The sequence below is a fragment of the Acomys russatus genome, chromosome 3 (genome assembly GCF_903995435.1).
Source record: "Acomys russatus chromosome 3, mAcoRus1.1, whole genome shotgun sequence".
Classification (NCBI taxonomy): Eukaryota; Metazoa; Chordata; class Mammalia; order Rodentia; family Muridae; genus Acomys; species Acomys russatus.
The window spans coordinates 15,969,671-15,983,437 of NC_067139.1; the positions used below are offsets into that span (position 1 = coordinate 15,969,671).

At 45.9% G+C, this 13,767-nt stretch overlaps 1 pseudogene; it reads left to right on the plus strand.

Moving 5' to 3' along the window:
- Positions 1-2,011: 2,011 nt before the first annotated feature.
- The window catches only part of LOC127186959 (60 kDa heat shock protein, mitochondrial-like), a 173,659-nt pseudogene continuing 161,903 nt past the window's right edge, over positions 2,012-13,767 (plus strand).

A 13,767-nucleotide genomic window follows, 5' to 3' on the forward strand; every position in this document is an offset into this window, starting at 1 on the left:
CCATTCTTCTGTCAGGAAGCTGCAAGTCCAGAATGTGTCAGCCATGTGTTGGCATGAGGCTTCTCTGCTGGAGGACAAAAGCTCTCTTTGGCTTGCTTACTGAGATGGCTTTTTCTTTGCTGTGATGGCTAAAAGTAGCACCCACAGATCTCAGTGCCTACCACAGCAAGCTTTAATCCCCAACTGGGCCCACATCCAAAGGTCACCTGGCAGCCCCTCACTCCCTCTCCATTCCCAGTCCCCACCCCTTGCAACATTTTTTTTTTCAACCCCAAATCTGCATCAAAAATGTCCTTTTGTAGCCTTTTCCTCAGTGCTTAGCAGAGCTGGCAGGGGAAGATGTTTGCTGTTATCTACAGATTCCTGGAACTAGAGAGCTTTCCTGGAAAGTATTTTTGAAAGCCAGAGTGGCAACTTCTTTGCCCTTTGGCCTCTCTTTTCTCTGAAGTTTATTCAAGAGTGAACTCAGGGTCACCTCCCCCCAACCTGAGCTCACAGAGTGCTTCAGCAGCACTGTGCAATCACAGAGACGAGCTTCAGGCCACCAGCCACGCTAGCGTCTCGCCACGCTATGACAGGAGTTAGGAGCACTGAGGAGCTGAGGCAGGGGCATTTCGGCTTGTTAGGCAACTTTAACACCTCAGTGTAAACTATGCAGACTGCCCACAGAGGATCAGTTCTCCACGCTTCTGTCTTCTACAGGAAGCGGTAGGATGACATCCAAGCCCAGGTCCCTAAATCCCACACAGCACCAGTTCCAAAGCCTAAGATCCATGACCTCTCATGCTGAGGAACCAAATCTTGCCGCCTCCTGCCTCCTGCCATGTCTTCTTTCCCTCAAAGCTGACTGTCCGCATTATCAAAAAGTGACTACAGATGGGCTCTTCCTGAATCTCTCATACGCTTAAAAGCAGGGTCAGCCCTTCAGGCTTCTTACAGACAAGTTCCCTGGGCCAGCTTTGCCTGACTCCCGATTCCTGTGCCCAATAGCACACATGCAACCATGTGTTCCTGTGTAGTCACTTCACCATGTAACTGGGAGACAAACTGACCAGAAATCTCTAACATGTGCTGTGTTCTTAGCCACATATTTGAAAACTCATTCAATGTCTTTATTCCAGGAACCTGGGGTAAAACAGTGGATTAAAAAAAAAAAAAAAAAAAAAAAAAAACTTCCTGTCCCCAGGGAGCTTTTCCTGGAGTGGCTAGTCACCAAGACTGCTACCTCTGACAGCTTGCCTGCTGTGAACTGTGCTCCGTTCCAGCTGAGGTCCTTTCTAACTCCAAGCTTCCCTGCAAGCTGAACCAGTGGCCCATTTAACAGACGGAGTTCGGCCTCACAGAGACTATGGAAACAGCGTGCCTCATCCATGCCACTGTCCGTCACTGCGATCACGCTCCAAACAGATTGCCCGGGGTGAAACTTCACCAGCCTTTTCTCCCCAGCCTCTCACATCCTATGCATTCCTTGTGGCTAAAGTTCCCCACTGCTGTCACCAGCTGTCCCTCTCTGCTGTCTCCTCAGGACATCTCCCAGGGCTTAGGTCTCCCGAGTCTGCAGCACAGCACGGGACCCTGGCTCAGCTTTGTGTCCCTGCCACTCCTGACCCTCTCTACCATCTGTAGGCGGGAGGCCTCTCAGAGGTTTGGAGACGGCTCAAGGTTTCTTCCCAGATTTGGTCTCATTTTTACCATTGTATTTGCTGACAATCCCATAAAGCGCTAACTCGTGCATCTGGATGGAACAGCCTGATCAAAGTAAACAGGGCAGCGCGGACATGATCTACAATTAAGATGACACAGTGAAGCAGGAAAACAAAACATTGTTATTGCTTCTCAAGCCACTTCTGGGTCGTCCAGGTACTGAAGTCTGTTGGGTGCCTGAACTGTTTGCCTTGTCTCAAGCAGTGTAGTTGTAGTTAGGGGTGCAAACTTCTGCATACCTGTCCTGACCTGTCCTTGTTCAAGTTCGGTTCTCAAGAGCAAGGTTAATTCTGATTTGTAAACAAACATGCCGAAGGTCTTTTCAGCCCTGACAGTCTTTGCAGAGGGCTCTCCTCTCACACTGCCTGCTCTTCCTGTGAAGCACGTGGTGAGAACTGTCACAGGAAGTGTGGACTATGTGCTTCCTGCGTCCCAGGCATCCTGCACCTTGCCAGTACGGCCCTCCTTCATCACAGAATCATGGCTTGGGGAATCTTGTTACCATTCCCTTCTACAATGAGGGAATGAAAACACCCCATGAAATGAATACAGGAAGCATAAGTCACCCTAGGTCACACATCTTGTACATGGTACATGCTGGACTCGAACCCAGAAAGCTGAACCTGGAGCCTGTATCTTAATTTTTGCATTTCTTTTTCATACAGGTACTATGTTTCCCTGTTTCAAAATCCAAACTCTAAAAAACTCCCACTGTGAGACTCGAATTCCTCCTCAGCCTATTTTCTCTTTGCTTTACTCCTTATCCCAGCTCTAATGCACAGATGACAACTCCTATCATTTTTTGCATTCTCTGAGTTTTTATGTAAATGAAAAATGCATGCAGACATGCACTCTATGGTCTCTCCTTGCCAACCAGCACACTTTGCTCTTTGCTGTTAACATCACAAGCTATGGCCATGGCTTTTGGTTGGCTGTCAGAACTTGAGGGTAAGACCCCATTGCTAACAAGCACACACTTCAGTCACCTGACTTGGAAAAATCAGGCTGGTGCTAACCTCAAAGTCTCCTCCCAGATGGATAACTAGCTCTCCTAGTGTCACAGCTGCTGTGCAAATCTCCTGGGAAGAAAACGCACCAGCAGTCCTACCCACCTGTAAACCCTACAATAAATGCAGCCCCTCAGCAGAGGAACTCCTGTTTGCAGCAGACAGAGGTTGTTACAGAGAACCATAACTGGTCAAAATACAGAGAATGAGTGACTGGAATACCCATCCCCCAAATGGGAAATCTGTAACACAGCCCCTGCTCTTCAGGCTCAAATAGACAGGCAGTTTTCTTCATGGAGGAGCTCCCTCCTAGGCTGCCCATGCCCAAGTGGTCAGCCCTGTACACCCATGTGCAGAAGGGCAGCCCTAACTAGATTCAGATTATATGGAGAGGATATTCTATATATTGTATATAATTCTGTTTTTAGAAATCTTATAATACCGTGGTCCTCAACCTGTGGGTCATGACCCCCATAGGGATCACATATCAGATAGCTACATTATAATTCATAACAGTAGCATAATTACAGTTATGAAGTTGCAATGAAATAATTTTATGGTTGTGGGTCACACAACATGAGGAGCTGTGTTAAAGCATTGTAGCATTAGGAAGGTTGAGAACTACTGCTAAACTATATCCTAATAATAATTATAGAGAGGACATGAATTTGAAAAGGAGATGGAAAGACACAGAAAGAGAAGGATGGGACAGACATAAAATTCATAGTATTCAATTAGGAAATCTTTAAAAAAAAATGAAAAGGGAGAAATAAACCATCTTTGGAAGGGCTGAGAATATGGCTTGGCTGGTAGACAGCTCTGGGTTTGACTTCTAGTACCACATAAACCAGACATGGTGGTACCCACCTGGAGCTCCAGCACATAGGAGGTAGAGGCAGGAAGATCACAAGTCCGAGGTCATTTCATTTCCCTACAGAGTGAGAACAAGGCAAGCCTGGGCTGCATGAGGCTACCTAAAAAACAAAACAAAACAAACAAACAACAAAAAAAACAGCACTATTTCCAATCTTATTTTTTCATACTTATTTTGTCATGTATCTGATAAAATTAAACTGGTTTCATGTTTCCACTTTTAACCTGTTGCTGCTGCTGATTCCTTTACAGAGATCAGAGCCAGCATATCCAGGCTTCCATCATGGACCAAAGACTGCTGGCTTTCTAGGAAACCTTGCAGATTTTAACTAAGATTGAGGCTCCCGAGGCACCCACAAGAGTGGCCTGAGCAACCAGAGGCCTCTCCAGAGTGAGGCAGCCACTGTGTGATGACTGCAGCTGCCAAGGCACTTAGTCCCCTGAACTAAGCAACTAGTAGGGTCTGAGCCTTTCTGGTTCGAGATAACTACTATTACTATTTCAACATAAGCTGATTTGTTTTATGTGTATGTTGTATATGTGTGTATACGCATATACATACATATGTGTATACATATGCACACATATATGTCCATGCATGTGTGTGTATTCAGTCTATTTTTTCTCTAGAGAACCCTGACCAATACAATGTTCTCAGTGAATTCATATATTATTTATCATGAATGAGGTTGAGAGTGATTTCTTCATTAAGCTTTGGGCACAGTGAGTAAGTTTCACAGAAAATACAGGGGCAGGACCTACTCTTCAGACCTCTCATCTGCACTGAACTGATCAATGGCCTTTTCAATCACGAGAGAGAAAAAGAGAAAAGCAAAACCATATTTGTGTTAGCTTTCTGTCAATATATCAAAATACCTGGGATAATTAATGTATAAAGACAAAAGGTCTGTCTCAGCTCACAGTGGTTCCTGTCCATAGTGGAGGCAGGTGCTAGAACAATGTCACTCACTCATCAGCCAGAGGAGAGAAGAGGAAGGCAGCTGAGTCCCAAAGTCCCCTCAGGATGCTCCCCCCGTGACCTGCCCCAAGGACCCACCTCCTAACCTCTGCATCACTTCCCAATAGCACTGTCTTGGGGACAATGTCTTTAACACACAGGCTTTTGAGAGACACTCAAATCCAAACCACAACATCTTTCTTTTGTCCTATTTCCTGGTGTACAGACATCTCTTGTTTTCTTTTGCACCTAAATAGCTCAAAAGCTGCATTAAAAAAAAAAAAAAGGTGCTGTTATATCCAGTTCCCACAGATCATCTTAGAAAACCCACATTAAGCTGCCACCCTTCCCTGTCCTGCCATTCTGCCTGTTCCCATCTGCTGCCTTCCGAGTTCAGGCTGCCATTTGGCTTCACGTCCCCAGTTTTTCGTTAATACCAGACTCATTCTTTATGTAGGCCCCTCCCCTTGCCCTGATCCACAAACTCTAGTCTACTCTCTATTTGTGATGAGTGGCAACTGACTGGAACCTGCAGAACATTTGATCTAAGTCATTCGGCCTGTGGAAGAGGCTATTGGGGAACCTTGGCAGGAATGGAACTAGGCCAAGGCCTTCTCAATTCCGCTCCAAGGGAAATCATATGATGTGTTTACCAGGTCCTGGTCTCTGTAGCTGCTGTGGTTATTTGGTAATTAGCAGCTGGCAGGGACAACAGATATTATGAAAAGGCACAATCTTCATTTGTATAGTCACACAGTTCATGTGTACTCCTTATAGGGGACAGTGAAAGAGTGCAGGCATAAGGCTTTGGAGAACCCATACACACATTCTGGGGGCTCCCAGAGCCCACCCATGAGTCACAGTGAAAACTCTCCAGTGTGCTTGGGGCCTCTGGCAAATGTAGTCAGAGCTGGATTTAAGCAGCTTCCCTTTCTAGTGCTGTGAGTGCCTCTAAGTGGTATGACACTTCCTTATTTGTGTCTGGAATTTATTGTCCTTTGAGCTTATTGGATAATATGGTACAGTGGCCAGATTAAGAGAAAGGCTCAGTGCACTCACGTAATTCTATTATAGCGGTACATGATGTAAGCCATTCTGTGGCTGTTCTTTGAGGCACACTCACAAGTCCACGTAGACCACCTCTGTTTCCACAGAATGCAGGACTGGGTCCATTTAGCATCTGAAGACGCAGCTCCTGCATGACTCAGCACACGCTAGCAATCAGTGTCATACTGTTTAGGACAGGGACATGTCGGGAAACAGTGAACGTCAGCAATGTGGAGATTTATAACTTAGTAGACAATCGAGGCTGTCCACTAACCAACACCCTTGCAGCCAGCCCAACTGCAATGAACACAAAACAGTACTCCTTCCTTCTACATCCCCATATCCACGGCCAATTCCTACTGTTAGGCCAGAAGAACTCACTGATTCCTGAGAAGGAGGTTCCTTTCCTTTGAGAGTGATTCCACATCAAGTTGTAGCCTGAAACCCAACCAAAACAAGCTCTAGGGATAGCAGAGTCAGGGGTGTTCTTTTATGGGCTTTGTCCCAGTGGCCTCAAAACATATGCCTCCTCCAAATCCCAGCCCCTCAACATCCCCCTGACACTGTGCTGGGGATAGAAGCTGGGGTTCTAAGCAAGCACAAAACCAGTGAGCTACACGCCAAACCTTTTCATTCTTTCATGGTTTCCTTTAGAAACGGGGTCTTACTATGTTGCCTACCTGATATTCAACTTACTTTGCTAGTCAACTTCAAGACCTTACCTGTGGTCCTCCTGCTCTGCCGTCAGCTTCCTCGAGTAGTTAAGATTTTAGGCCCATAATGCCTGTCACTGGTGACAAAATCTGGTCTCCAATACTCTACTACCCTCACCCTATGCCCCCTCTAGAACTTTCCTTTCTGTACTCCAGCCACCAGGATAGCTTCTTCTCCTCATATGCCATATGTCTCCCTGAGAGAACCTCTCACCTCCTTCTTGGGGTCTGACTGTGTGTGGATTGAGGCCTTCCTCTGGCTCCTGTCATTCTCTCCAAGACTCCTTCCTTAAGAAGGGATTTTTCCTTGTAGCACTTCATTCACTCTCTAGTGTTTTGAATTCCCAGCCAGGATCTAGGGTCTATACAGTCACTTTCACCTGCCCTTTTCCTGCCACATCCCCTAAATCTAGGACAGGGAAGAAACATGTTTAGGGAAGGAGCTGTAAGGACTATTCTGGCATGGTCGTGTCTTATTCATTTGTGTCTCTGTTGCCTAAATTATGCAAAAATCAAATAAATAACTGTTTGCTGGGAGACCTGAGGATGAATCAGTGAAGGGGTTATCGACAAAATGTTCACAATTTTTAGCATTAAAATACTTAATAGAAACATTACTATTCTTATCACTGCTGAAGTTGCATTCATGATACCAGTACTAACACATCTACGCACATTCGCACATGCACACACACACACACACACACACACACACACACACACACAGATGTTTCCTACAAATTCTCAGGGTGGGGAAGCACAGCTTCAGCATGAAGAATTGGGCACTGTCATTTCTCCAGGACTGAGCTGCTTCCGTTGAGAGACTCATGGCTCCAAGATCTGAGTGTTTCTCATGCTCAGATGGCCCTGTCTGGTAGCTCACTGCTAACCATCTGTATTGATTTTTCTTTCAGACAGACAGACAAGCACACAAACATACACACAGACACACACACATTCAGGCACACACACACACATTTAGACACATACACACACACACACACACACATCTGTTTGGCTTGTAGATTAAGAGAAACAGAAATGGGATGTTCCTCACTTCATCTAAAACATGGATGGACTCTTCGTTCTGGATTTCAGTTCAAAAGATTTCATGGATTCTCCTTTTTATTTACTTATTTTTCAATTCTTTCCTTCTTATGGGGCATAGTAGTATAGGACCTAAAAGCAAAATCCTCATGGTCAGAAGCTTAAGCTGAAAGAGAATAATCGTACACACACACACACACACACACACCACATATGCACAGCATCTCAAAGAATCCACCCATTCAATATAATCTCACACTCAGTTCTCATAGTTTCACATTACAGTTAAGGAGTAAGTTCAGATGCTACCTACCACATAAACTGACAAATCTCCACCTCCACACAGCCTTGGTCATACCCAACATACATGCACACGTAACTGCTCACGTACCACACTCGACGTTTCAGAAGGCCTTTGCTGAGCGTCTCCCTTTCAGCCCAGCTCCACCCTCCTCCCACGAACCCTCTGTGCTCCATCATTTAATCCAGTTCATTGTGAAGCTATTTGCCCTGAGCTGAAAGGTATTTTATTTTTGATCAAGAAGGATTCAAAAGTCATGTCAGTTCCTAGAACCAGTTCCAGTGAAAGCATGTGGGAAGGTCAGGCCTGGCCCAGCTCACCAGCTCTGGGGCTACAGGTGGAAGCAACTCCTAGCCCCGCCCCCTGACCCAGCTTATCAGATGGGAGAGCTACCCTTTATGTTCTGCTGTTACAGAGACTTACCTCGTCACTGACAGATTAATACCCTTATCAGTTATGTGTCTTACTGCTATGACCAAACCACCTGACAAAAACAACTTACAAAGAAAGAAGGAATTCTGTTGGCTTGGAGTTCAAGGGTACGGTCTTATCACTGCAGAGAGGTCACGGGAGCAGGAGCTTGAGGAAACTTGTCACAATGTGTCTGCAGTCAGGAAGTAGAGGGAATCAAGAAATGATGCTCAGGTTGGGCTTGCTTGCTCTTTCATTCAGTCCAGGACCCTAGCCCGTGGAATGGAGCCACTCATAGTTAAGACGAGTCTTTGCCCTTCAATTAACCTAATCCAGACTGTTCCTCGAATGCATACCCATCCACTAACTCAGTCTAGATCACTCTCCACAAGCCCAGAGCCTTGTCCCAGCTGACTCCATCCTGTCAAGTTAACAATCTTTATCAACCACCACAGGCTCTTTCAGCATTCCCCAGTGCTATAGTTTTCCCTTGGAACAATATTTCATAATTTGTTTTTTCCATACAATATGTTTGATCATATTTGTCCATGCCCAATTTTTCCCAGATCCTTTCTGTTTCTTTATCCACACAACTTCACATTCTGTCTCTCTGTCTCAAAACAAAAACCAAAACCAACCAACAAAAATAAGAAAAGAAACAAAATACTCAGTAAGACCAAAACAAACAAACAAACAAACAAAAACACACACAAACAAAACACCAAACAAAAATGCATAAAACAAAGCAAGCAAGCAAACAAACAAAAACCAAGCAAGTACGGAGTTCATTTTGCGTTGGTCATCAGCTCCTGAGCATGGGGCAGAGTGGCCCACAGCAGTGGCATACTGCATGGGAGAGACATGGAGCTCTGCTATGCACAGGGCTTTCAGAGCAGGACCTCTGGCTCACATAGTGCAAGCCACCTCTCTTTAATGGGGAGGAGTAAGACTATATATAGCAAGGTCAATAGGATCTATTCTAATCCCACTCTCCCTAGCCCCCAGGCAAGAATACATGGCCTGAATAGCAACCTGTAGGAACCTCCTTAATCCTCTTGGTGGTTCCCTGCAAGAGCTTCCCTATTTCTTTCAAAGTTAAATAACCCAAAGACAACCTAGAACACAAGATCTCCTTCAGCAAAGGTCAACAACTCAACAACTCGAACGTCACAGCATGCAGCCTAAGCACAGGATTTCTAACATAGCAGAATTTAGCATGGCTCCCCACATTTACAGTCTACAGTCACATTAATGTGACAGGCCTAAGGGCCAGAGATACCAGGCCACACAAAGGATCACTGCAGAGTCCCAAAGACCAGCCACCGTCATGCAAATACATCTCTAAGAAGTTTCTGTCTCTTCTATCCAACTGACTCTCTCAAAGAAACTGGCCTCTGCAGCATGCGTGGCTGGGTGCCAACATTCTAGGGACAGATGTGGGGAAATGTTAAGGTGGGCAACGACACACACAGCGCTACAGACCTTCTACAAATACTGGTTCAGATCATTTCCTCTAAGTGCTTTGGCACAGGGAGCCAAGAGCCTCTGGCCTTTGTTCATTCTCCTGGTGGGAGGAGGAGGATAGGAGGAGGCTGGGCGTAGAGACCCCAAGCCAAGGCCAATCAATGGTTTGACCTGCTGAGCTGTGTCTGACCCAAGGAGCCCGCCATGGGCCATGCACCTCTGCAGGGTATGGGTCACAGAAAACGGGGAATCTGGTAGACTAACTCTGTAGCAGGAACCCTTCAGCCGTATTCTCACTTCATCCAGCTTACTCTCTCCAACGCGGCAATCTTCTCTCACCCACAATTTCCATCATTTGTGTCGCCACCAGTGTAAGATATTAAGTTACAGAAATAAACAACTCATGAATCTTAGTTTTTATCACAGTATAATCTTACTTTAATAGATTTTGTTCATCTCTTCTGAATTAGAAGTGAAACTCTATCATAGCCTTGTAGACACAGGATAGGATACAGGATGCCAACGGCTCAATACTGCTTAAAAGTTTGGGTACCCACTAGCGTCTAGGAACCCCAAGGACTAAAAGGTAACTGGAATAGTCGCAGACTGGAGTCTTTTGCGTGTTGGGGTACACTATGCATTTCCTATGACACTTTTCCTTTAATCCTAGTCTCCCCAACCCACCCCCCTCTCCCTCCTCATGGTCTTTCAACCTTCTGCCTCCTCACCCTCCCTCCTGCATGCCTCTGGCCTGCACTGTGACTTTGCGCTTTGTGTACAGTGACTCCTTTGTTGCTTTGCTGTTTTTTTTTTTTTCCTTTTTCTTTTCAGTCCTTCCTTTTAGTTACCATCTCAGGCCACTGTTTCTAAAATTACCTCACCCATTGCACAGTGTTCTCTATAGGATACACAATTTATACCAACCTGCTCATGTCGATTGGCAGACACTGGTGTTGAGTTAGAAACCGTAGGTCATCTGGACGTGATTTGGTATGTTTGGAAGATGGATCAGGTCCTCTGCAGCATCACACCATGAAGGGCCTGAGCACTTGGCCTTGGACTTGAGTGTACATGAGGTCCTGGAGCCAGCTCACTGAAAATACCCAGAGCCATCTCTGTTTTTCTGACTTGTTTCACTCATTTTCTAGAGTCTAAACAGAGCCAAGAGTTTGTCTGTTTGCTCACTGCCAGTCTCTACTACCCGAGAACAGGGATGATGCCCAGAAGGCTGTGGGTACCTGAGTACTGTCATCAGTGACAGTACAGTCCCTGACTCTCTGGGTTGCCACCGCTGTTCCTGTGTGTGTGGTAAGTAAAAGACGTGTCCAAGGTTATGTGATTGTTCAGTGGATCTGGCTCTGGTAGCTGCCAACAGATGCCATGCTGTCTTCACCATTTCCCTAAGCTTTCTAGTTATAGGAGTCACACCACTGGCCGGATGTGTATAGCCAGGAGGATGTGGAGGCAAGGAAGGAACTTGGCTCACCCATTGTGGACCATCCTTTCAGCCTTGGGAGGGATGTCTGCAGTGTCAAGCATGGTTGCTTACTATACTAATGGTAGTGTGTTCTATATATTAACTTTTGGACAATGTATAGCTACCCAGATTTGTCAATTGGTCACAACCACTATCTTTCAAGGCTTTCAGTACAGGGCTTCCTCTCTATATAGTGGGCAGATTGGGCCACATAATTCTTGGCTTTGTGAGGACAGACAATGATGAATGCCCCCAGGAGTTGTTTTTTTCCAAGGACATGAGCTCCTGTTACAGACAATCTGGACTTCTCTACTGTCCTAGGGCCCTAGGGCACAAGTTTTCATTCTGTTGGGGCTCACCCTCACTCCACACAGTATGCTTTGCCACTGACTTTTCCCTCTGGTTCCATGAGTTCTTCCAGGCCCAAGTAGCCACAGCATTAGCACTGCACAAAGCATCCATGGCTCTTCATACTCCGCACTAACCTGAGGGCTCAACTTGCTTCCTCCTCACATCCCTGTTCCACGTCCACACTCATTTTGCTGATTCTAGAGCTATGTGAAACGTGCAGCTCTTCAGAGAATGGATCCTTCAAGTCACTCACACCAAGGTAGTTGGAAGTAATAGCAGATTCAAGAGACCCATGGAATCACTGGGGAATCCCCAGTATCTCTAGGAGGCTGTAGTTTGTCCGGATAGCCTCCACTCTGGCCTTCTCCTTTACTTCATATCCATCTTCTCTGCTGGATTCAGAGCTACAACAGGTACAAAAGAGCTTGGCCCCGACTATAGAGCTATTTCCTCTGTCACTGTATGCCATTCATAGTAGTGTTTCTGCTCCTCTGATTGAAACCAAGCTGGTGCATGCCCAAATCCCTGTAGGGTTTATCTCCCACCTTCTGGAGCATATGATGATACACTGGCCCTCAGCATGCTTGCCACTTCCTGATAACCTGGTGTTCGAACATGCTCTTATCAATGTAGTGGACCAGTGTGGCATGCTGTGGGCATCTAGCTGTCTCAGGTCCTTTGGAGCTGGTCTATGACGACACTGAAGAAATTAAGGCAGCTATGAATGAGACTACTGTCTGCTGCATATAAATGTGCCATTGTCCAAAACGTTGAATACATGCAATAAGCCCGAGGCCACAGGCTTTGGCCAAGATGTAAGATTTCAGTTGCAGCTATTACTTAATTGAGTCTGAAGTGGTCCCCTGATGCCTGCCAAGATCTAGCTCACGTGGGAGTGCCAGACTGTGAACTAAGCAGGGACTATGATGGCCTTCACCACCCCTGCACAGTTCATGTGGTCCTAATATAAATCTTCAGGGAGGCAAGGTTACCTAGCAGTTCCTTTTCTGAAGGTCATTCCAGATGCTTTCCAGTGGTTTTCCATTGTATCTTAGACTAGGGGCAGAGGGAAAACTGCAAGGTTATTCCAACATGCACTGCTAACCCCTTTCACATCCTTGTAACCAAAGAAATAAGTGTTATGTTCTCTGGACCCTACTGGGAGTCAGAGCAGACCAGAGCCAGGACTTCTTTCCCTCTCTTTCCCATGAGACCCCACTCTAGCTTGAATGTGCTGATGGCTCTTCTACTGTCATCTTACCTTCACCAATTCAAGGCTTGGTCCCAATGTTCCCCAAGAGTGAGGAAGATTCGCCTTTCCACAGAAGCAGTTGCCCAAGCAAATGGTCATAAGTTTGTTTGGGGGAGGGTAGGTGAAGTCTCTTAGTGAGGGTGATGCCCTCCCTCTGGGACATTGCTTTTGTCTATGGTGACTGAGTCTCATTCTGGGAGCCACACAGCACATTGTCACTATGTCTTCCAGCTATTTGCATGAAAGCCCGCTCACCTCCACCATCTTGAAGACTAGTCTGAGACTTCTACTGACTCAGTGCAGGCCTTTATCTTATGTAGCTTCCATAAGCTTTCATAACTGGCTGGGCAATCTCCTCAGATCCAGGCAAGACCTTATCACCCATCCTTTCACTGTATTGTGCTCCTTTCCCTCAGCAGCTGAGCTATTGCACACCTAATCCTCGGTTGTTTGTCTGGTCATCCAGAAGGGAGGTATAAGAGGACGCTGAGGGACCATGTATAGTATTACAAGTCATGGGCTTATGGACTCTATTCACGCAAATGAGAGGACACCAGACTTTCACTGGCCATTTCTAGGACTAGAGAATTGAGAAGACTTAGAATTTCAAGGCTCGTGCATTAATCAACATAGGTGAATGACAAGCCAGTAGTTTGCCTTTTCCTAAATATGGGTATTGGTTGATTATCCCTTTATATTCTTCTCATTTTGTTGAATGTCACTAATTTTGCCCACTATAGCATGAGGAGTCTGGATTCAACTTCTGCTCCTTGAGAGAATGGCTATTACTGGTCTTGCTGTGCTGGTTTTGTATTTATTTACTGGGTTCTTTAGACTAATCTGTGATAATCTGTGTGGGTCATACTGTAGCTAGTGGGATCTCCCCGAAAGCTGGTTTCTAGGAGTTGCCCATGTGTCTCGTAGCTTAGCAACTGAGAATACCTGGGAAGTCCATGTGATGTTTCACCCAGGCTCCCTCTTCTTGCTGATGAACTAGTGCTGGGGGGGGGGGGAGTGGTAGGGATCACATGCAAAGGTCAGCCATTGTCATAACTACTATCTGCCAGGTCACACTCCTCCTACCCATGTGCAGGCCCTATAGGCTGAGGCACCTTAGTCTCTTTAGCATAGTTCCATTAACCCTGAACAGATAGCAGACTCA